This window comes from Zootoca vivipara, chromosome Z1, assembly GCF_965207765.1.
Source record: "Zootoca vivipara chromosome Z1, rZooViv2.hap1.1, whole genome shotgun sequence".
Classification (NCBI taxonomy): Eukaryota; Metazoa; Chordata; class Lepidosauria; order Squamata; family Lacertidae; genus Zootoca; species Zootoca vivipara.
The window spans coordinates 293,912-318,331 of record NC_142583.1 but is presented as its reverse complement, the minus strand read 5'-3'; positions in this window follow the sequence as shown (position 1 = coordinate 318,331).

Below are 24,420 nucleotides of genomic sequence, written 5' to 3'. Positions count from 1 at the left end.
AAAGTAGCTGTCTTATTTCAGAAATAAACTGGAAAGAGAAGTTGCTGAACTGCAACTTATTACCAAGCTTAAAACCATCGAGAGACCTGGTCTGAATAAAGACATTGGATTCTTATCTCATTATATATGATAAAGCTATCTTTAGCCATCTCACCCCTTGCTTTTTCCTGTAAGACCAATTGCGTTGTTAACAGTCGTCAACAGCTATTAGTCAGTCAATCACCCTTTCCCACCACCCTTCTGAGTAATACCCCTCCCCACCCTCCCACTATACATAAGGGTCTGGTGACTTCTGTTTCAGTGTATCTGAAGAAGTGTGCATGCACACGAAAGCTCATACCAATGACAAACTTAGTTGGTCTCTAAGGTGCTGGTGGAAGGAATTTTTTTATTTTGTTTCCCCAGGGCCGTCTTAAGGTCATCGGGCGCCCTGGTGCAGGGATCCCTCGGGCGCCCCCCTCTTTTTTTAAAAAAAGGAAAGCTCTTATCTGGTGTGCCGGGCGGCGGGAGCCTCACGGCAGCCCCTGCACCTCACAGCGGGGCCGCGCTGTGCCAGAGGCCGCACGCCTGTCCGATGCCGGATTGTGTGGGGGAGGGGGCGCTGCTGCTCCACGCAGCCTTCCTCCCTTGGGCCAGGGTGCCTGGGCAGGCTGCGCTGCGCCAGGGCCTTCCCGGCCGTCTCCCACAACTCCAGCGCTTGCTGGGTCCACGGCCGTTTCCTTCCCGCCAACAGGGCGCTGTGTTTCATTGGTAGAAGTGCTGCCATGTGGTATCGCCTCTACCAATGAAACGCAGCGCCAGGGTGAGGGATGACCCTGGTGCTGCAGAGCAAAACAGGGTCCTAGTGCCCATTTCCGCTCGCTTACCTCCCTGCTCTCCCGGCGTGGCTGGTGGAGGGAAAAGACAGGCCGCCACACAGCTCCCCCACTTGCTGGGGCGCCCCTCAGCGCCCCCTGATCGCCCAGGCGCACTGCGCCACTAGAGTCAATGGGCGAGCCGGGCCTGTGTTTCCCCAGATTTTAGTTATCCATTCTCTCATGGGTGGTGTTCTCATTCTCAATCCCAACAAATAATCATTCTGGCAGCAGTTAAGAGATGCTGCGCTAGTTCCACATCTAAGCTCAAGTGGCCCATGCAGGAAAATAGGAAAGCCCCTGGGACTGGGTCAGGTGGTTTGTGTTGGGATCCACAGAATGCTGTGTGAGATAGTAGGTCTGCAGGCCTGAGTGTACTAGTAAAGTGAAACTGGCTGATGCAATACTTTCTATAGGGGTGCTGGGTCAGAATGACTCAGCAGTAATGTGTGCTGTCAGTTGATTGGCTGTCATCAGTTTAAAAGGGAAACCTTTCCAACAGTGAGAGTGGTGGTGTTGTAGAAGGGTGTGGTCAATGAGAGGTTTTGAGAGTGTATGAACTGCTCGTGTATGAACTGCCTGTAGATATTTGTATATAGCTCACAATAAATATACTGCACTGAAGAACCTGGAACTCTGAGCATTTCTGCTGAAGCACCGTGAAGGAATTCGTGACAGGGTTCTGGGCCCAGCACGCTTCCGCTGCACAAGAGTACTGGTAGCAGTTGTCTAGCGGTGGCCGAGCTAGAAAAGGATGAGAGAGCACTGTCTACTATTGTCCTTGGAGTGGACGACAGCCAGCTTGTCTACGTAACAGATAAGGTGACGGCAAAGGAGGCATGGAATGCACTCAGGGCTGTCCATGTGCGTGAAACAGCTGGCTCACTGATAACGCTGACCAGGAGAATGTACCGGTGTTGGAAGAAACCGGGTGACTCCCTGGTAAACCACCTAAAGTTCCTAACAGGCTGTTTCCAGGAGCTAGCCTTAAGAGGGAAGCCAGTGGGGGAAAAGGACAAGGTTTTCATAGTGGTGTTGTAGAAGGGTGTGGTCAGTGAGAGGTTTGGAGAGTGTATGAACTGCCTGTAGATATTTGTATATAGCTCACAATAAATATACTGCACTGAAGAACCTGGGACTCTGAGCATTTCTGCTAAAGCGCCGTGAAGGAATTTGCGACAGTTTGCCCACCAAGCCCAGCTGCTCTCTAGGGCTGCAAGCAGGGATTTCCCCAGCCACACATTGCCAGTTGATTTACTCGTTTGTATTTATTTAGTGCATTTGCCCTCTGCTCTTTAGCCCAAAAGGCTCCCAGGGCAGCTTAAACTATCACATCAAAGAACCATCCATCAAAGAAAAAGTGACAGGGAGGCAAGAGGGAAATCAGGCTCCCAACCTGGGCACCAATTTATAAACAGATGTTCCTCTAAAGACCAGCCAGCCCAGGTCAGGGGCAGGAGGTGTGTAGTGGAGCTGGGCATTCAGGAAAGCTGCTCCTTTTAACTGGGGTGCTGGGGTTGGAATGAGGACCTGCTGTGTTCAAAGCAGGGTCTCTCGACCACTAGGCTTATGGCGCATTGGGAGCTCTGCATGCCAGCCCTAATAGTGATGGGCCCTCCAATATGTAGAGTTTTGGTGTGGCCAGTGGGCGGCGTCCCAGTTGCAAACCTGGCCCCTCCCCACAGATCGACTGCATAGGGCTGGAACATGCTGTGCTGGGCTTCTCAGGTGGTAGAAGCCCCCCTCCCTCAAAAAAGAGAAAGGGAAAGGATAGCTCCCCCTGCAATCTCTGGAGGATGGAGGGGCTTATGCTTTGCTCAATTTACAGCAGGGGCAGCCAACCTACGGAGAAACTCCCATCAAAGGAAAACACAGCGCATTCCATGCATGCAAAGTTTCACAAGTCGGCATGAGAATGCAATTTTGAAAACGGCACGGCCTCCAATATATTATTCGTCTAGCCCAATAACTTTTGAATGGAATAAAATATTTCACTTCTCCACCTCCTCCTTAATAGACTCTCCTCCCTGCTTCCCACACCTTCCCACCCACTTCCTTTCCAGGGCTCCAGGGAATGTTAAGGTATGGAATTATTTTGTAAAATCCAATAATATTTTTAATCAGGTCAGCATCATTACTGTGAAGGAAAGTGATGGATCTTCCTTTATGCAGAAAAATGTAAAAGATCAGAGTCAGAACAACAAGGGGGGGAAAACCCACACCATGTATGGAGACACAGGCACTCGGGAAAATGTGCCTTTGAGGCAGTTACCCTGTTGCACATGAGCTCCCTCAGGCAAAACCAGGCAAGACATGAGAGATCCATAGTTGGGTCTCTGTTATTTGCTTTCAAAGGAGTCATGTGCCAGGGCTGGGCTGTGGGCAGAAATCTGAGGTGAGAACATCAGAGCCCTTCTGGATCAGACGAACTCTGAGCATGGAAGTTCCGCTTACAGTAGCTATCATTGGGTGGGTATTTGGGGCGGGGCCTTTTGGGTTGTGGGACCCAGTTTATGGAACTGTCTGCTCATGGAGGCTCATTTTGCCTTATTCCAGTCAATGTGCAGAAGCCGAGAAACAAATGGAGACAGGCAACTGGCCCTGCTTTGCATCAGATGGGTTCAGAAAATATGTTAAGCTTTTCCTCTCAAAATAGTTTGGCTTACATTCTGAGTCAAACAGACTACAGAAAGATGCAGAGTTCCCCCCTCCACCCAGGCGTCAGAGTGGAGGGTCTGAAAAACAAGGAGGAGGAGGAGTTTGGATTTGATATCCTGCTTTATCACTACCCGAAGGAGTCTCAAAGCGGCTAACATTCTCCTTTCCCTTCCTCTCCCACAACAAACACTCTGTGAGGTGAGTGGGGCTGAGAGACTTCAAATAATCGTGACTAGCTCAAGGTCACCCAGCAGCTGCATTGGAGGAACGGAGACGCGAACCCGGTTCCCCAGATTACGAGTCTACCTCTACACCACACTCCCCACCCAAATAACAGAGATGGTTTCATGAAAGGTGAATTATTAAAATAAACAAGACATACAGAAGGAGGGGGCATTTATTTATTTCATAAAATTTATACACTGCAACTAATCCAGAATGTGGTAGCTAGACTGGTGACTGGGTGTGGCTGCCGAGACCATATAACACCAGTCCTGAAAAAGCCAGTGTGGTGTAGTGGTTCATAGAATCATAGAATCATAGAATCATAGAGTTGGAAGAGACCACAAGGGCCATCCAGTCCAACCCCCTGCCAAGCAGGAAACAACATCAAAGCATTCCTGACAGATGGCTGTCAAGCCTCTGCTTAAAGACCTCCAAAGAAGGAGACTCCACCACACTCCTTGGCAGCAAATTCCACTGCCGAACAGCTCTTACTGCCAGGAAGTTCTTCCTAATGTTTAGGTGGAATTTTCTTTCTTGTAGTTTGAATCCATTGCTCCGTGTCCGCTTCTCTGGAGCAGCAGAAAACAACCTTTCTCCCTCCTCTATATGACATCCTTTTATATATTTGAACATGGTTATCATATCACCCCTTAACCTTCTCTTCTCCAGGCTAAACACCCAGCTCCCTAAGCCGTTCCTCATAAGGCATCGTTTCCAGGCCTTTGACCATTTTGGTTGCCCTCTTCTGGACACGTTCCAGCTTGTCAGTATCCTTCTTGAACTGTGGTGCCCAGAACTGGACACAGTACTCCAGGTGAGGTCTGACCAGAGCAGAATACAGTGGTACTATTACTTCCCTTGATCTAGATGCTATACTCCTATTGATGCAGCCCAGAATTGCATTGGCTTTTTTAGCTGCTGCATCACACTGCTGACTCATGTCAAGTTTGTGGTCTACCAAGACTCCTAGATCCTTTTCACATGTACTGCTCTCAAGCCAGGTGTCTCCCATCCTGTATTTGTGCCTTTCATTTTTTTTGCCCAAGTGTAGTACTTTACATTTCTCCTTGTTAAAATTCATCTTGTTTGCTTTGGCCCAGTTGTCTAATCTGTTAAGGTCATTCTGAAGTGTGATCCTGTCCTCTGGGGTGTTAGCCACCCCTCCCAATTTGGTGTCATCTGCAAACTAGCTCAGGATGCCCTCAAGCCCATCATCCAAGTCATTGATAAAGATGTTGAACAAGACTGGGCCCAAGACAGAACCCTGTGGCACCCCACTAGTCACTACTCTCCAGGATGAGGAGGAGCCATTGATGAGCACCCTTTGGGTTCGGTCAGTAAGCCAGTTACAAATCCACTGAATGGTAGCATTGTCTAGCCCACATTTTACCAGCTTCTTTACAAGAATATCATGGGGCAAGAGCAGTAGACTCGTAATCTGGAGAACCGGGTTCGCATCTCCGCTCCTCCACATGCAGCTGCTGGGTGACCTTGGGCTAGTCATGTAGCATTAAGGTGATAATGTAAATCCTTATAAATCCTGGAATATGCTTATAATAGTGAATTATGGGGACTTGTTGCTTTAAGAAACTGATGATCTAGCAAGATGCCGTTCTTTTACCAGAACAGAAGGTCAGCTAACACATAAATCACAAAGATATAATTCATAATCTAGAACACAAATTGTTATATAGTACATGTAACACAGGTTCCCAACACGCATACTATCTCACAATGTAACATCTTATTGAGAATCAAAGGCCTAGCTAGCAATCCTTGGCCTAGTTAGCAATGCTTATTGCGCATGCGTATTAGATTAGGTAATGACATACGTATTAAATATGAAATGAGACAATGATTAATATTAAAATATTAAATGATGTAATGCTTTATATGATTGGTTAAATCAAAATCCTTTGTCTGAAATGTTATAAATTCCTGCCCGACCTTTGGGCGGGGTTCCAGTATTCCGAAAAGATTCGACTGGAACCTTATTGCTTTGCAATAAACAAAATGGACTCCTAACTCCTCTTGTCTCTGAGTTTTATTGGCTAACTCAGAAGATAAGCCATTTTTTGGCTTACAACATTATTACTGAGAAAGCTGTAAAACCATCATTTCCACACTGCTCAGAGCAGAGAAGCACTAAAGTACTTGATGTGGTCTATAGTGACTTATGTGGACTAATGAGTGTTCCCTCACTGGGTGGGAACAGATATATATTAATTTTTCTTGATGATTTCTCCAGCTATTGTGTAGTGTATTTCATCAAAGAAAAGAGTGACACACTGGAAATGTTCCAGAAATACATAGCAATGGTCAAAAACAATTTCAAGAAAGCTCCAGCTTTCTGTCCTCCTCCAGTGACAGACAATGGAGGTGAATACTGCTCACGCGATATGCAGAATTTACTGGAGAAAGAGGGAATTAAGCATGTCACCACTCTTCCCTACACACCACAACAGAATTCTATAGCTGAGAGAAAATTTAGATCTATTATGGAAATGACCAGATGTATGTTCAAGGATGCAAGCTATGGGCAGTCCATACAGGAGAATGGATGCAAGCTATGGGCAGTCCATACAGCAATAGATCTACAGAACAGATTGCCAACAAAGGGAGCAAAGCCCATGGGAGAATTCCTAATCTGTCGCATATACGTGTATTTGGCAGTTTGTGTTATTACCACATTCCTAAAGAATACAGACACAAGCTTGATTCAAGAGTGCAAGCAGGTATTCTGGTAGGGTATGCCTCTGGAGGTAAAGGATACAGAATTATGGACTTAAAAACTGGTAAAATAATGCATAACATGCAGTGTATTTTGACAAGCACAGCAAAGCTGATACTAAGAATACTATTCTGTCTGAAGACACAGAAAAGATTAAAGATCTTGTGTATTTTCCTTTAATACCCCTGGTGGCATCAGAGACGAAGAGGAGGACTTGGATGGAGACATGCCAGCGTTGGAGGAGGAGGAGGAAGCTGATGCGGTCACAGTATCAGAGGTCAGACGCTCATCCAGAACTAACAAAGGTGTCCCACCAACAAGATTGTCCTACTTTGCAGAATTGGTGTTTCCACACAAACCTTCCACAAGATAATTTCTTCATTGAAAAATGGAACCATCTTTCAACAATATACTGGAGCGATAAGGAGAACACTCACCCATTTATGTTACTTGGAACTTCGTGATGTTATTAGTTTTCAATTTTGGTATGGAATTCTGTTTCTATTGGTATGGCTCTAGATATTTCCTTTTACTCTACTCCTATTTCATTCCATTTGGCATCTGTTATTGTATTCTGTGGGGTTTTATTACAAATATATATACTTTTTTTCTTTTTAAGCTCTGCAACAAGAACTTCATGACCCCCCCAATGCCCTTGGTGGGGCTTCTGGCAGCAATCCCCCCAGACCCTGAATGCATGGCAGGAGGTGTCTAGCTGAGGATCTGTAGATCAACACGGGCCCTCCACCAAATTCTCACTTGGGGACGGCAGACAGCTGGCTGGTCATGTGATCTCAATGCCACCTCCTGGCTTCCATTTGATTATCTCTAATAATAGACAGATATAAATGCATCAAATACTTCCCAAGCATTGCATCTCTGTGCAAGCTGTTGGCACAGCTGCTGCAGGGAGACTTTGAGGCAGCAGACAGGAGGGGGGTGCACAGGGGGGGGGTGTCTGTTCATGCATGTGGCTTCCATCCTCTGCTGGTTGGAAGGTCCGGGAGGGAGAGTTGGAAAGTGGCACGTGCAGCATCTAGGCAGAGCTGCACTTACAAATCCAGCTTTGAGCCTCCTCTGAAAGGTGAAGCTCTGGGAGTATCTTGGGAGCTACTAGGAGCAAGAACCGATGGCTCTGTGCACCACTGTCAGGAGGTGAGCCATGAGGGCTACTGGCAGAGGTGGATGGCGCCCAATAGGACCCACAGAGCAAAGACAGCCAGAGCCATTGCTAGGCAGAACCAACCCATTCAATCTTCACCCCCATCTTCCTCCCTGCTGAATTATACTAGGGCAGGCATCCCCAAACTTCAGCCCTCCAGATGTTTTGGACTACAATTCCCATCTTCCCCGACCACTGGTCCTGTTAGCTAGGGATCATGGGAGTTGTAGGCCAAAACATCTGGAGGGCCGCAGTTTGAGGGTGCCTGTACTAGAGCAACATGGAGATGGAGGACAAGGAGGCTGACAGCCTGGAGGAAGGTAGGCAGATGAGGGTCTGGCTGAGGGGCAGGCTGACGTTGGTGGGGCAGAGCCCCATTTGCCTGAATGAACCAACCTCCACTGGCTACTGGTTGGTGCATGACCCTAAGCTATGGGTAGCCAGTGTCCTCTAGATGCTCCAAGACTGCAACTCCCCTTGTGCCTGGCCATTGTCTAATGGCCACACTGGCTTGGGCTGCGGGGAGCTGGAGTCCCACAAGCATTGGGGGGGGGGGCACAAGTCCTAGGCACATAAGGATTGCAAGATGGCAATTGGCTCACCTGGTCAGAAAAAGATATTAAAAATTCCTGTTGTAGCTGAAACCTTGCCTAGACAATGGTAGTCTTTTCTGATTATGGATGAACCTTGGAAGCTGCCTTATCCAGAGCCAAACTATTGATCCATCTAGCTTGGTGTTGGAAATCTGTTTTCTTGACAATCTTCTGGGAGCCACATGCCAGGGGGCGGGGCCAGAGGCAAATGTGGGCAGAGCCACAAATGTATTCTTACTTTTGTAAAGAAGACTGGTTTCTACACACGGGGGGAGGGGGGCTGCTAGATCAAGCCAACGTTATCACAGTGACAGAGCAGATGACTAAGGGAAGGCTACAAGCAGGATCCGAGTACCAGAGCCTTCTCACTTATTATGGTTTCCAGCAACTGGTATTCAGAACCATGGAGGCAGCACATAACCATTGTTGCTAGTATCCATTGCTAGCCCTCTCCTCCATGAATCTGGCTAATTCTCTTTTCAAAGACACACTCACAATTCTCTATCTTCCATCCAGGCAAGCAAGGAGCATTTCCAGAGATGAGGGTGCTCAAGGAGGGTGCGAAGCAGAATTAGAGATGGGTGTGGTCTGGGGAGAGGGGATGGGACTGGGGATGGGGAACCGCCTGGGTAGAGGACCTGATCCAGGGCCCTAGATGGTCACTACCGGCCCCTGGGCCTGAGATTCCCCATCCTTGGTTTGCACTGATTCTTCAGGGTTTCAGGCTGTGGCTTTCCCACCCCAACCTGGAGGCACTGGAGGTTGAACTCAGGACTTTCTGCACGCCAAGCACATACCCACCAACATTTCTGCGATGAAAATAGGAAAGTCCTAAGGAAAAGTAGGACATTCCAGGATCAAATCAGAAACTAGGATGGCTTCTGTAAATCTGGAACTGTCCCTGGAAAATAGGGCACTTGGGGGGTCTGCAAGCACACACTGGATCTGGCCCCTTGTCACTTCCCCATATACTCCCTAGCCAGCCTAGCCTTCTCCCTTCTGTTTCCATATCAACTGTGATTATAAAAATACATCAGCACAAGAGGGGGGGTCGCTTTCCCCCCCTCAAAATAAATAAGTGGTTTCTCTTAAAATATTCCGTTCTAAACATGATTTGCCTAAAAATATCCACTTCCAAATGCATTTTGACGCATTTTTGGAGCTGTGACATGCCGCAGTGTGAGGGGGAGCATGAGACCCAGTCCCATGTTAGTCTGGGAAGGGAGGACCAAAGCAGCAGCAGCTTCTGCCAGCTTTCCTGTTCCCAACTCCTGCCATGACGTCCTCTCAGGACTCCCAGGGTGGATGTGTTGCTTCAGCCAACTTCAAGCCTTCCTGTGCTGAGGGAATGTGGAGCTGGGGAATGCATGGAGTGTTTCTGGGGGGATCCTGGGGTCAGGAGGACCAGCCTTGACCCTCCTCTTCCCATTCTCCTTTCCCCTGGCTTTGAACTGTAATTGCTTTCAGAATAGTTACAGGTAGGTAGCCGTGTTGGTCTGAGTCGAAGCAAAATAAAAAAATTCCTTCAGTAGCACCTTAAAGACCAACTAAGTTTATATTTTGGTATGAGCTTTCGTGTGCATGCACACGAAAGCTCATACCAAAATATAAACTTAGTTGGTCTTTAAGGTGCTACTGAAGGAATTTTTTTATTTTGCTTTCAGAATGTTTTTAACTGAAGCTGCTTTTAGATGTTTAAAATTGTGGTGGTTGTTTTAGAAAGTTTAAACTGTTTTAGAATGTTTTCTGCTTGGTTTTTATCTTTAAATTGCGTATCTGTTTTCTGTTGAATTAATTGGGGGGGGGGGGTGTCAGGACCCATAACAGGAAGTACGTACTTCTTTCCACAGCAAATACCGGTAGCTAATCCATGGAACTCTCTTCCGCAATGATGGCCACCAACTTGGAAGGTTTTGGAAGAGGATTAGGCAAAGTGCATGGAGGATACGGCTACCCATGGCTCTAGCTATGATCTGCCTGCACTGTCTGAGCAGCAAGGCTTCTGAATCCCAGGAGAGGAGAGGGCTCTTATGCCCAGATCCTGTTCATGGGTTTCCCATGGAGGCATCTGGTTGACCACTGCAAGAACAGGATGCTGGACTAGATGGGTCCTTGGCCTGATCCAGCAGGAAGCTTCTTTTGTTCTTAATTAAAAAACAAACAAATGCCCCATACTTCAGCTCTTCCTTGTTTCCTTCATTCTCAGACCTGGTTCCACCTGCAGGGCAGACAGAGCAAGTTGTTCCTTTCAGGGTTGAGCCCAGCTCAGCTGTGGAATCCGAGGTCTCCTTGGGAGAAGAAGCAGCACTCATGTTGGCTACAAACTGCCTCAGCTGCCAGAGGCATATGATGCTGATGATGGCTCCCCTTTTACATATATGTCTCTAGGCAATTTGCAGACATCTCCTAAAAACAGCTAGAACACTCATAAAAACCATACAACACCCCCATGCTGGAAATCAGTTTTAAAAATAATGCAAAATGAGCACCTAAAGCAGTGAGAGCTTTTCATCCAGCTGGAAGAGCTTGTTGAAACAAACATGCCTTCCATTATTCCCAGGAAGCACAAAAAGCAAGTGTCTGTCATATCTCAGCAGGAATTATATGCCTCTGAAAACCAGTTGCTGGGCATTGCAGAGTGACCTTCTCATGAGGATCTGGCTGGCCACTGAGAGATCAAAGTGCTGGATCCAACAGGGACCAATGTGAGCGAAGCCTTCGGGCATCTTATACTCCCACAGGCAACACGTCAAGAGAGATTGATGGATTGATTGCATTTATATCCCATCTTTCCTCCAAGGAGCTCAAGGTGGCACACATACTCCTCCTCCTCCTACAGTGTGGTGTAGTGGTTAAGAGCGGTAGACTCGTAATCTGGGGAACCGGGTTCACGTCTCCGCTCCTCCACATGCAGCTGCTGGGTGACCTTGGGCTAGTCACACTTCTCCGAAGTCTCTCAGCCCCACCCACCTCACAGAGTGTTTGTTGTGGGGGAGGAAGGGAAAGGAGAATGTTAGCCGCTTTGAGACTCCTTCGCGTAGTGATAAAGCGGGATATCAAATCCAAACTCCTCCTCCTCCTCCTCTTCTTCTTCTTCTTCTTCTTCTTCTTCTTCTTCTTCTTCTTCTTCTTCTTCTTCTTCTTCTTCTCCTCCTCCTCCTCCTCCTCCTCCTCCTCCTTTTATCCTCACAACAACCCTGTGAGGTGGATTAGGCTGAGAGACGGTGGCTTACCCAAGGTCACACCCAGTGAGCTCCATAGCCGAGTGGGGATATAAACACTTGTCTCCCAGGTCGTAATCTAACAATCTGATGATCATGCCATGCTGGCTCTCTAGTGGAGAGAAGGGGTGGGAGGGATCAGGCCAGGGGGGCCATTTCAGTTGCCCCCTTCCTCAGCAAAAGGGGTGGGAAAGACCATCAGGTCTGGAGTGGTGGTGGGGGATGAGTGTTCAGACCCCTGGGCTCTCACTTGTGGGGTGCCTCAGGGTTCTGTCCTCTCCCCCATGCTTTTTAACATCTACATGCAGCCGCTGGGAGAGATCATCAGGGGGTTTGGGCTGGGTGTTCATCAGTATGCAGATGATACCCAGCTCTACCTCTCTTTCAAATCAGAACCAGTGGAGGCGGTTGGAGGATGGATGGCGGCTAACAGATTGAGATTGAATCCTGACAAGACAGAAGTACTGTTCTTGGGTGACAGGGGGCGGGCTGGTGTGGAGGACACTCTGGTCCTGAATGGGGTAACTGTGCCCCTGAAGGACCAGGTGCACAGCCTGGGAATCATTCTGGACTTACAGCTGTCCATGGAGGCACAGGTCAATTCTGTGTCCAGGGCAGCTGCTTATCAGCTCCATCTGGTACGCAGGCTGAGACCCTACCTGCTCGCAGACTGTCTCGCCAGAGTGGTGCATGCTCTGGTTATCTCCCGCTTGGACTATTGCAATGCGCTCAATGTGGGGCTACCTTTGAAGGTGACCCAGAATCTACAACTAATCCAGAATGTGGCAACTAGACTGGTGATGGAGTGGTTGCCAAGACCACATAACACCAGTCCTGAAATGCCTACATTGGCTCCCAGTACGTTTCCAAGCACAATTCAAAGTGTTGGTGCTCACCTTGAAAGACCTAAACAGCCCAGTAACCCTGAAGGAGCGTCTCCACCCCCATCGTTCTGCCCAGACACTGAGGTCCAGCGCCGAGGGCCTTCTGGCAGTTCCCTCACTGTGAGAAGTGAGGTTACAGGGAACCAGGAAGAGGGCCCTGTGGAATGCCCTCCCATCAGATGACAAAGAGATAAACAACCACCTAACATTTAGAAAACATCTGAAGGCAGCCCTGTTTAGGGAAGTTTTTAATGTGTGATGTTTAAATGTATTTTAATCTTTGACGGCTGAGGGCAGAGGAGGCCTGGTTTAGGGAGCTCTTCTTCTCAGCTGTCCCACAGTGGAGTGACTCCTTAGCCTCCCCAGGACAGATCAGAGATTCTGGAGCACTGAGCTGCCAGGGCAAATGCATGGGGGCATCACAGGGGGCTTTCTCTCTCCCCATCTCCACATTTCAGAACTGCCTGTCCTTAAAGTGTGTTGGGATTTGCAGCTTTTCAGTAATGCAGAAGACCAGACCCATTGGGTGAGACTAAACATTCACTTTCTTTCTCTCTCTCTCTCTCTCTGAAAAAGGAAACTGTTACTATCACATTGCTAGCACCCCCTGCTTCAGAAACTAGTGCAAGAAAGACTGCTGCAGAAGAAGTGAACACAGCACAAGGCAGGTAAAAAAACCAACCCAAACATTCAACAGGGTGCAATAGTGTGGCGGGAAGACGCTTTGAATGTGATCCTTGAAATACGTTTGTGCCAAGGGCTCTAGAGCAGAGTTTCCCAAACTTGGGTTTCCAGCTGTTTTCGGGCTGCAATTCCCATTTTCCCCGACCCCTGGTTGTACTGCAACCCACTGACCATCGGCCAGGCTGGCTGGGGCTGATGAGAGTCCAGAAGTGTCTGAAGAGCAACAGGTTGGCCATCTTTGCCCTTGAGTCATTTTTATTTATTCATTGGAGACTCTGGCACTAACCACCATCTTTGGTGGATTCCGTTGGCCAGATGCCATGGATGCTGAAAGGACACTTCTGCGGGTCAATGCCATGGCCAACTACCCAGTTGTTGCTATCTACCAAGGCCAGATCCTGTTTTCTAATACTGTGTCCATATTTTGTCTCTTGTTTACCTTTGGGCAATTGTTGCAGGCATGAATGGAGGAGAAAATAGATTCTGTTTGGATTTCAAAACCAAATGTATCCAATTTTCACTTTCCAAAACAATACTCAAACCAAAACAGCTATTTCAAAATTCACACTTCTCTGAACAGGCCCCTAAAAGAACAAAAACAAATAAGGAATTTACAGTTTGGAGAACTTAATACCATATTGGCCTGAATATAAGCCTCACTTTTTTCCCAAATTCCGACCGTGAAAAGTTAAAGTGTGGCTTATATTCTCGACCTCATAGTATGCAGCCAGGAGCGTGGGGCAAACAGTGCCAGGAGCATGGCGAAGCAGTGCCGGCCCTTGCGTAGCTCCCCGTCCTCTCCCCTAAGACCAGGAAGGGAGAGAGCAAGGAAGGGGAAAGGCCACAGGCAAGGCAGCGCGGCTCCCCCCCCCCCCCGCCCAGGATGCAGCCAGGAGCAGCGAGGAATGGAGTGGCTTATATTCGGGTATTATTATTTTTTCTTTTTTTTTCTTCCCCCCCCCCTTCCAATTTTAAAGGTGCAGCTTATATTTGGGCCAATATGGTAACTCATTTTAAATTTTTAAAGGAAAGCCTGTTCTTAAGTATCCAGGACCTTTCAGAGAACAAATGGCCAAGCATCCTAACTACAGATGGAGAAGAAATTAGATTCATTTGAAATGGATTTGAAATGAAATCTATCAAATTTTCAGTTTCTGAAACAATATGTAAACCAAAACAGCTATCCTTTGAAATTCACACGCATCTGAATTTTGCGAAGCAGTTCTCCAACCAAACAATGTGTGTGTGTGTGTGTGTGTGTGTGTGTGTGTGTGTGTGTGTGTGTGTATATATATAGATAGATAGATATATAGATATATATATAAATTTTTTTAAAAAGGATCTACTGGGGGGAAGTGTCCCTAGAAATGAAGATATTTGTGAAAATAGCATATAAAATGCATTATATTAAGGGTAAATGCTTCCAGAAATGTGTACATGAGTCAAAACCAAATGCACAGTTGTGCTCATTAGGATAAATTCACACCAAATACTGATGAATTTTCATGAGGAATAAAAAAAAATCATGAATTGCTGCAAAATATGAATTAAAGACTAAAAAATAAATAAATCAAAACAGAGAAGTGAAATAGACAGATGCTTCCCTACCTGCTTGGGCTTTTTTGTTTTTTGTTATTAAGTGTGCCCACAAATACATGAAATACACATGCACCTGAAAGACTTTGTAAATTATCTAAGACATCTATGCATTGTTTGCTGATAGAGCACCACCAGTGTGCCTGGTGTGTTCCAGCCTTGAAGGAACAGAAAGGACATTTGTGCCATCATGTTGATGCCTGTTCCCCTGGGCTCCTTTGGCAGGAATGGCAGAGTATAACTTTAATAAACAAATGCTGTCTAGGTGGGCTTCCTTCCAGGGCCCATTGGCAAGAGCCCTCTGGGCTTCTCCTAATCAATGTTACCAACCCCTTGCTTGTTCAGTCACCTCTCGCTCTGGCAAAACATGGGGAGAAGTGGGAAACAAAACCTGGAGCCTGCACACCTTCATCCTGTTACTGCCTCTTCTCTTTCCAGCCTCTTCCTTATCCCATTACCCTCCTGGACAGCTGCCTTCCCCTTGCCTAGGTCCCTCTCCTATTCTTGGCCTGCTTCTCTTCTCAGGTCACTTGTTCCTACTTTCCTAGGCCTGCAAGTCCAGCTCTTCCATTAGGTATAGCAAGGCTGCCTGCCTCAGGTGTCTGGTTTGGGGTGTCATGAAAAGACAGGAAATTGTTGCTTATTTAATGTGTTATGGCTGTATTTTTACTGTTGGGGGATGAGGCCTTTGTCTAAGTGTGGGGTGGACAGAATCCAACTAGTCACCATGACCCAATTCGCCACTGACCTGTGTGGAACTTAAATCTCCTGCTTTGCTTACATCAGAGGCAGACTTAGGGGGGCGCAGCTGATGCTGTCGCACTGAGAGCGGAGCCACAGGGGTGCTGCCAGGGATGATGCAAATATAAGTTACAGTGGAGTGTGAGAGGTGGAGAGGCACCAAATTTTAGTGAAGCCCAGGACACCTCTGAAATTTGAGACCCAAGACCCACCCCACCATTGCCAACTTAAGGACCACATTCACCATGCTTGACTTTTGATCTCTGTCTTACAAGGGATGGATGGCAAGGTCCAATTGGGGTTCAAAGGAAGCTTCATATAACTTCTATGTCTTATATTTTACTGTTCCAGTATGGCCTGTCTAGATAATCAGAGATCCATTGCATGAACCACAAGTCTTTGTTATGCTCCTTGAAAGAAGGGACCTGGTTATTTTTTAGCTATGAAATGTTTTTACTCTACCACAGTCACACTCCTCCTCTCTTTTTACCCTTTTTTTGGTGAACCTGCCCGGGCTCTGAGATATTCAGGGGAAGTCCTTCTCTTGATCCCACCACTCTCCCAGGCATGCAGACACGGGAGAAAGCCTTCTCCCTCGCTGCTCCCAGGCAACCTTGGGACTCCCTCCTGGAGAGCTTGGACAGGCTCCCTCCTCCTGGTCCTTTCAGCAGCAGGCTGTTAATGAAAGGGCTGGTCTGGTGTTGCTTTTATTGTAATTATTTTTATGTTGTTAATAGAGATCTTATATTTATATATAATTTTAATTCTATGAATTTTTAATTGTTTTTTATTATAAAGGTTTCTTTTCCTACATTTTTAGCTGTTCTTATTTTATCTGCAAGCTACCTTGGGTCCCTGTCAGGGGAAAAGGCAAGGTATAAATAAATATATTATAATAATAATAATAATCATCATCATTTTTTAATTTTTTTTGTAAATGTGTGTTTCTCTCTTCTTCCAACCTGAAAGCTTGTACCCACCTTAGGAATATTAGTTGGTCCTCTTAACAAAAGGTCTGAGTTCAAATAATAGAGGACTGTAAATTAGGAGACTTTACTGTGGGTGCCAATTCAGCATGGGCACAATGGCACTTTCGGCAAGGCAGTTAAACTCCCTCAACTCTTCCTCCTAAAGGGTATAGCAACCCAGCCTGATGAGAAATGCTTGGGTGTGTTTAGCCTGGAGGAGAGGAGGCTGAGAGGTGATATTATAGCCAACTTCATATCCCTGAGTGATGGAGCAAGCTTGTTTCCTCCTGTTCCGGGGTGGGGTGGGGACTCAAACTGATGGATTCCAAGGACAAGAAAGGAGCTTTTCGATTAAACTTTAGGAAGAACTTTCTGAGGGTAAGAGCTGTTTGATAATGGAACAGACTACGGTACCTTGGAAGGTGGTGGACTCTCCTTCACTGGAGGTTTTTAAGCAGAGATTGGGTGACGACCTGTCATGGATGCTTGAGTTGAGATTCCTGCATTGCAGGGGGCTGGACTAGATGACCCTTGGGGTCCCTCTTGACTCTACAATTCTAGGATTCTAAAAATAGGTGGGAGAGAATACAGTGATGAAAATGCAGCCTGAAATTCACAGAAGGAGCAATCAGGACTGACTAGCAATGATTCCAGAATGAATATGACAGACAGGCCCTGAAATGTGGTAAGTGACCTCACAAGTCCCAGGGACTTCCACAAGAGACAAAGATGTTCGCTGAAGTGAAGGATTATGCTTATTCATGCCTCTGTGCCTTTTCAAAGGCCCCTTTACTAAAAAGAAAGGGGGTTTTTGGGTCTTCCTTGCTTGCTTGCTTCCTTTCTTTCCAGTTCCAACCAAGTACATTCTTTGATGGATTCCATGGACCAGTCCAAGCCCACTCCCATCTCACATGACCTTCAAAATCCTTATCACAACCTACCTTTTCTATGAAGCTCCTGGCATATTGCACTAATTCAGGGATGGGGAACCTGTTCTTTCCTCCCCGAGGACCTACATTCTCTAGTGAACAATCCTTGAGTTCAGTTTTCAATGGGATTCCCATTCATCATGGCTAAGTCCCATGGATTTCAGTGGGTGTACCTGAAAGACAACCATGTTTGGATCCAACCCTTTGCATTTTGACTGCCAGGGAGGAAGGGAGATGCACATGTGATTTTCTGCCTCCGATGCCGGAATAACTTGAGTGGCCTTGACAGACCCTCCAAGTGTCCATATTTTCCAGGGACAGACCAGATTTACAGAAGCTACCCCTGTTTCTGATTTGATAGTGGAATGTCCACTTTTCCTTAGGATGTCCCTATTTTCATTGGAGAAATGTTGGCAGGTAGGGAGTTATCCAACCCCAAGCCAAGGAGACAAGTAACTATACCTTTAGAAGACATCTGGAGGCTGCCCTGTATAGGGAAATTGTTTAATGTTTCATGTTTTATTCTGTTGGAAACTGTCCAGAGTTGCTGGGGCAATCCAATCAGATGGGTGGGGTATAATAACAAAACTATTATTATTATTATTATTATTATTATTATTATTATTATCATCATCAACAACAACAACATCATCGTCATTATTATAATGAATAGGATGTCCCTATTTCTATCAGAGAAATGTTGGGGGGTATGTCTTGAATGTTTTGCATCTTGACTAGGGGTTGAGTCCAGAGGAGGGCAACCAAAATGGTCAAAGGCCTGGAAACGATGCCTTATGAGGAACGGCTTAGGGAGCTGGGTATGTTTAGCCTGGAGAAGAGAAGGTTAAGGGGTGATATGATAGCCATGTTCAAATATATAAAAGGATGTCATATAGAGGAAGGGGAAAGGTTGTTTTCTGCTGCTCCAGAGAAGCGGACACGGAGCAATGGATTCAAACTACAAGAAAGAAGATTCCACCTAAACATTAGGAAGAACTTCCTGACAGTAAGAGCTGTTTGACAGTGGAATTTGCTACCAAGGAGTGTGGTGGAGTCTCCTTCTTTGGAGGTCTTTAAGCAGAGGCTTGACAGGCATATGTCAGGAATGCTTTGATGGTGTTTCCTGCTTGGCAGGGGATTGGACTGGATGGCCCTTGTGGTCTCTTCCAACTCTATGATTCTATGAGTCACCCTCTTGGGCAGCCACATGCCTGGGTAGGAGGGAGAGAGCTGTGTGGAAGTTGCTTCCCAAACACAAGACCAGGAGGACCCAAGGAGGATTTTGCTGCTGCTGGGGTGACAAATCTGTAGAATTCTAGCCTTTTAAAACTCAGGTTTGATTCAGGGCATACCGGTAAATGTTTGCCCAACCAAGTTGATGCAATCAAAGGTTTGATTCAGAATGATTGGCTACAACAGATGGGACAGAGAGAGGCTCTGAGGCCCACATTTGGCCTGAGTCGCCCTACCCACACAATCCCAGGAACAATGTGAGCGGACCTGCACATAACAGCTGGGATTTGTGAGTGCCACGCTTTTTAACAACAAAAAGAGGTGCCAGTACTGAGTACCCCTGAAAGAAAGCACTGGCTAGATCAGTGTTTCCCAACCTTGTGCCTCCAGATGTTTTGAGACTACAACTCCCATCATCCCTAGCAAGACCAGTGGTCAGGAATGATGGGAATTGTAGTCTGAAAACAGCTGGAGGCACAAGGTTGGGAAACACTGGGCTAGAGCATCTGCTTTGCATGCCAAAGGTCCCAGAGTCAGTGTCCAGCAGCTCCAGGTAGGGGCTGGGAGAGCCTCCTATCTGAACACCTGAGAACTGCTTCCTGTCAGAGTAGACGATACTGAGCAAGATCTGACTCGATCTAAGGCAGTTTCCTATGTCCCCACCTGGAGCCTAGAAGACCAAAGTATAGATATAACATAAGAATATAAGTGTATGAGAAGCAGCTGCTGGATCAGGCCAGCAGCCCATCTAGTCCAGGCATCCCCAAACTTCGGCCCTCCAGATGTTTTGGGCTACAATTCCCGTCATCCCTGACCACTGGTTCTGTTAGCTAGGGATCATGGGAGTTGTAGGCCAAAACATCTGGAGGGCCACAGTTTGGGAATGCCTGATCTAGTCTGTTCTCACAGTAGCCAACCAAATGCCTGTGGGAAACCCACAAGCAAGACCCCAAAACAAGAGACCTCTCCCCTCGTGTGGTTTCCAGCAACTAGAATGCAGAAACATTGATGCCTTCAACTGTGGAGGGTGGAGCTGAGCCATCATGGCCAGTCGTCATCAACAGCCCCCTCATCCATGCATTGGTCTCATCCTGCATTTTACCTAATGCACCAGGTAAGCATTTCAGGGGAGGGCATTTCATAAACCGGAAGACACCACTGAAAAGGCCCTCCACCTTACAGCTGCCTGCATTGCTCAATGATGTGGGGAAACCTGAGGAAGCCCCCCCCCCCCCCGGAAGATCTCCAGCTCCAGGCAGCACATTTGGAGCAGGCCTCATTTCACAGCAGCTGTTCTGCACGAGGAGCATCCGCCTTTCCTGAGTGGAGTAAGATTCAGAGTTGGCTTCTTCATGCTGCAGCAAAGCCTCACGCTTCCTCCCCTCCCCCTCCCCCCCATTCACAAAGGCTAATACATCACAGCAAATGGGCTAATCTCTCCAGCAAAGCCTCTCCAGTTGTAGCCTAATCTAAAGCTCCAGCAGAAGCTTTCAGACAGCTTGAGTCAACCCAAGACACTGGCAATCACAGAGAGTGGGGCGGAGCATTGGGGCTGGGATGAGCAAGTGCAATAGGTGCTAATGGGCCGATGATGTGACCAGCGACAGCAATGGCACAGCAAAGCTAGCGGTGCAAGGCATTAATTGCTTTTTAATTGCAGAGGAGTGTATGCCTCCCTCCCCTCCAGGTTTCTGTTTCTATTATTCTAATAGAAAGAGAACCCTACTCCATTGCTCCAGTGCCACGCAAGCGTCTGCTCACCGGGGCCTTGGTAAATGATGCACTTAACAGTGCAGAAAGCAGCACATTGAAACAAGCGAACGCAAACGATTTCCTACCTTTGGAGGCAGCTAATGATGCACCATAATTTACTAAGGAGTAATGGAGACAAGGATTGGTATGCTGCAGTTCTCAGATGCTGTAGATCTAAGTCTACTAAGGTCTACCTAACAGGGAACTGATCCTGCTTTAAGCCACAATTGCCCACAACCTCAGGTGAGAAAACCAGCCTCACTGTCTTCTTCTCCAGTTAACACATCAGATGATACATGCATTGATCTCCGGCACAGTCTGTCTGAAGAGGACACCCAGGAGCGTGAATCAGTGATGGCTGTAGCAACAGCGCCCTCTGGTGGAGCTTTGTCCACCAGGTGGGGGATATTTTTCCTGTGGAAGTTCCCTAAGGTGTAATCAGTTTTTTGGGGTGGGAGATATGCTAGTGGTGGGCGGAGCTAGAGCCAGCAAGGGTGGGGCAGCTCCTCTTCTCTGCCAAATTAGGGGACAGGTTGCTGCTGCCAGAGAACAGTCCACATACCATACACAGGGTGAATGTTAAATCTCAGACGGGAGCTGCCTCCAGACCGGTAGTCTTTTCTGAACATGGTGAAGACTTAGTACTTGCAACAAGCTTTCTGGGTGGAGATTTATATCCTGGGTGTTTTTGTTTTTATATACCTAATTCTTTTAATTAGTTTGGATTTTCTTTTATTGATATTTATCTTTCAAACAAATTTTTATTAATGTTATATAATTGCACCTTAGAGCCAAGACTGTTATTCATCAAACAGCCTTGCTTTACGGGTATAAAGAAAACAAGTGAGAAAATGGAGAAAAGTGAGAGAGAAAAGAAACAAATGAAACTTTCCTCCTTTACATGTCATTTTTCTTTTTCAAGTTGTTTTAAATTCATTTACATGCAATTGTTTAGTTGTTTTTATATATGTAATTATTTTTATTTGGTTTTTTATATATATGCATGTGGTTTCAAATATTAAACGCCTGCTGAAAAGTTTTCTATTTCACCAGGCCAACACAGGCAGTTAAAAATACATCTTTTCAGAATAGTTAACTGATGTCTGTTTTTAACTTTTTTATATATGATTTTTACTGCATGGTTTTACATTGTGTTGCTATTTTATAAACCACTTTTTACATAGCTGTATTTTTATATATATATAAATAAATCCATTAAATGAATTAAACCAGTCTTATATCTGCATTTGTTTAATACATTTTTACTGTATTGCATTTCACATAGGAAGCAATTCATGAATGAGATAAATGCATGGCAAGAGTAGAATCATAAAATCATAGAGTTGGAAGAGACCACAAGGGCAGAGTAGCATCCTGCATAATCTGTTGCTTTCCTTTTTAGTTGTTCACTGGTCATCTCTTTGCTAAGACACTGATTTTTTCGGTCCGCAACTCAGAAGTGAGTCCCATCCGACAGCCCAGGGTCTCAAACCAGGAAGATCCAGGTGGGCTCTTTGCTGCTTCTGACTAAAGAGTTGCATGTTTGTTTGTCAGGTTTATATCCCAACTTTCCTCCATGGAGCAGAAGTGTGCATGGTTCTCGCCCCCCCCCAAGCTCATTTTAGCATCTCTATGAGCCTGCAAGGTAGGTTAGGCTCAGAGGTGATGACCCTCATAGCTGGGTAGGGATTTGAACCTGGGACTCCATGGTCCTGAGCCACTGTGCCACGCAGGCTGGCTCTACTCCCTGCTCTCTTGCAGTACCACCACTGCAGATGGCCACAGGGCGTCAGTGCAGCTACTCCTTCTGGGGGGAGAGACAGGTGACAAAGAGCCAATGAGGCAGCTTAAAACTGCTGACTTTGGCCCCACCTCCTTACTAAGGAAGGGGAAGAAATTAAATTCAGTTCAAATCTGAAAGTAAACTTTGCCATGTGCATTTTCCAAATTAATAGGGCAACTGAAACATAGCTGTCCTTTGAAATTCATGCTTCTCCACATTTTGCAGTGAAGTTCTGCAGTCGAGTACTGCATATGCCAGGACAAAGGGTGCCTAGAAATGCAATATATTGTTGAAAATAACATACAAAACTGCCTTGCATTGTGGGAGCATTGCCCTGAAAAAAATGTGCATATTAGGAGAAATCTGTGGTAAACCACCGATTAATTTTCGTAAGGACTATATATATATATATATGTGTGTGTGTGTGTGTAAAAATCTTGAAAGTGTCAGCTGAACCTTTCTCCGTAACCGCTTGACCGATCATCCTAAAATTTTGACACAATGATCCAGGCCACTCCCCGAGCGTTGTTGGAAAAGAAAATCCCTCAAATTTCGCACGTGAGCAGGTATAAACCTGGTTTTCCACAAAGTAAAACAGCGCCCTCAAGTGGCGTTATTTCCTCAGCTCCTCCTCCTTCATCCCCTCCCTCCCCTTGGCGTCTACGCCACACCCACAAAATAATGATGTCATCAAGCAAGCAACTGAAACCACCAAGGCGGCCATTACCAGACAACCCACAGAGTCAGGCCAAGGAATGGAGAGACAGGGTGGAGGCCTCGGGATGCTTTTTGTTTTTTGTTCTCTCTCCCCCCCTCCCAGTTTAATAGTTGGGAGCAGCAGCTAAACCTTTGACAAAAGGGAGGGGGGAGTCGCTATTCTTTTACCGGGGTGGGGGAGAAGAGTGAAGGGATTCATTAGCAAGTGCCAGTCCACACTTTCGTTTACCTACCAGCTATTGGCAAAGATGTCAAGTCGATTTTATTTGCACACAATGGGAATGATTCATTTTCACTGAAGAAGAAGGGAGGGAGGGAGTGGGCTGGCAGATATTTGAGGAGGAGAAGGAGAGGGGGGGCGGAGGAGAGGAGAGGAGGAGGTGGTGTTGGGAAAGTGGTGGGAAATGCCTTGAACTATTCACTGTAGAGATGGCTGATCAGTATTGAGGAGGGCAATCGGGCAATTTTTCTTAGGATCCTTCTCACACTTCCAGTGGCAAGTGGTGAACACAGTTTTTCAAAACTCAAACTTATAAAAACACATATGCTCAACTATGCTCCAAAAGAGACTAGTTGATTTGGCAACTATATCAATCAAACATGCTGAAGCATCAGCACTTGACCTGAAGGAACTGTTAACAAAATTTGCAAAGGAAAAGGCACGTAAAATAAGATTTTGATTTGCTTGAAATTGAAACATTAAAGAGACTTAAATTTCAGCATCACATTTAACATTTTTCAAAGTGATTTCTGTGCTAAAACTGTGTTCTGTTTGGAAAAATAAATCAGAAATTGTTTTATGACTTGTTTTCACAATTTTTACAAAATAAATTAACAATTTCAAATTCTGTGCTTTTTATTCTTCCTATAATACACCTGTGTTTGAAATATGATTGGCCGGGAGGGGGGGGGCAGAAGGTGATCTCACCTAAGGCGCAAAAAACCCTAGCACCGGCCCTGGTTGGAGGATGGATGGCAGCTAACAGATTGAAGTTGAATCCTGACAAGACAGAGGTACTGTTTTGGGGGGGACAGGGGGTGGGCAGGTGTGGAGGACTCTCTTAAAAGTAATTCTTTGCCTTTACCACCCACAGAAGACAGCAGCTCCTCCCAGCTCTCACCCTGGGAGACAAAACAAGGTCCTCCTTCAGCCAGCCACCATCCCATGAATTTACAGTATCTGGACCTTAATAAAGACCTCAGAGAAAGAAAAGAGAGAAAGAGAAACAGAAGAAAAAGATGGATGGAAGGAAGGAAGGAAGGAAGGAAGGAAGGAAGGAAGGAAGGAAGGAAAGGAAAGGAAAGGAAAGGAAAGGAAAGGAAAGGAAAGGAAAGGAAAGGAAAGGAAAGGAAAGAAAGAACTTCTGATTTTCCACTTGTCAGTTAATTTTAAAAAAAGATTATTAAAAACCTTTGTCCATCTAAACATCCATCTTCTCCACTTTCTGTTAAACAAGGTCAAGGTGTCTCAGAATCATTTGTTTATTTTTCCTATGAAAAGTTCAAAATAGGTTCCCTCTCTTTTAAATCAGAACCAATGAAGGCGGTGAAGGTCCTGTGTGAGGCGATGGAGGATGGATGGCGGCTAACAGATTGAGATTGAATCCTGACAAGACAGAAGTACTGTTTGTGGGGGACAGGAGGCAGGCAGGTGTGGAGGACTCCCTGGTCCTGAATGGGGTAACTGTG